This window comes from Colobus angolensis, unplaced genomic scaffold (genome assembly GCF_000951035.1).
Source record: "Colobus angolensis palliatus isolate OR3802 unplaced genomic scaffold, Cang.pa_1.0 Scaffold1738, whole genome shotgun sequence".
NCBI classification, from domain to species: domain Eukaryota; kingdom Metazoa; phylum Chordata; class Mammalia; order Primates; family Cercopithecidae; genus Colobus; species Colobus angolensis.
In genome coordinates this window covers 7,780-8,830 of record NW_012114864.1, presented here as the reverse complement: position 1 = coordinate 8,830, position 1,051 = coordinate 7,780, and positions in this window count along the sequence as shown.

The following is a 1,051-nucleotide window of genomic DNA, read 5'->3' as shown; positions in this document are numbered from 1 at the left end:
TTAGTAGAGACGGGGTTTCACTAAGTTAGCCAGGATGGTCTCGATCTCCTGACCTTGTGATCCACCCGCCTCAGCCTCCCAAAGTGCTGGGATTACAGGCGTGAGCCACCGCGCCTGGCCGTGTCCTAGTTTTCTTATCTGTAATGCATGAAACCTACCTTTTAGGATGATTGTGAGGATTAAATGAGTAAATACATGTGAAATGCTTAACACAATGTACACCATAGTAAGTGCCCAATAAATATTAGTTGTTATCATTGTTTGGACCTAAGTTACTTTTATGTTCATATCACTTTTTTTTTTTTTTTTTTTGGAGACAGAGTCTCGTTCTGTCATCCAGGCTGGAGTGCAGTGGCGCTATCTTGGCTCACTGCAACCTCCGCCTCCCATTTCAAGTGATTCTCCTGCCTCAGCCTCCCCTCCCGAGGAGCTGGGATCACAGGTGGGTACCGCCATGCCTGTCTAATTTTTGTGTTTTTAGTAGAGACGGGGTTTCACGATGTTGACCAGGCTGGTCTTGAACTCCTGACTTCAAGTGATCTGCCCACTTTGGCCTCCCAAAGTGCTGGGATTACAGGCATGAACCACCACACCCAGCCATCCTTAACACTTTCTGCTTTGTGCTTTAACCTATGTCATACCAAATTATGTACAGTTCTTCCACAGAGAAAAAACTGCTGTATTCTCTCACTTCTAGACCTTTACTCCAAAATTTCCTTCTCTTTCGCTGTGCTAACTGCTACTCATCCGTAAGGACTTAATTTAAATGGCAGTTTCTCTGGGAAGCCATTCTTGTCCTCCCTCCAAGTCTGGGTAGATGTCTCTGTCAAGACATTCTGTACTTCTGACACTGTAGTGTAACTATCTGTCTTAGGTTAGACAGGAAGCACTCTGAGGGCAAGGATTTTGTATTATTTATTATTAGAGTCCAAGAACACAAGAAGTGCTCAGTGTGTTTTTTGTTTGAATAAGTAGTGAATGAATAGATTTTCATTGTGTAGAAAATATAACTATACTTGGCTGGGCGCGGTGGCTCACGCCTGTAATCCCA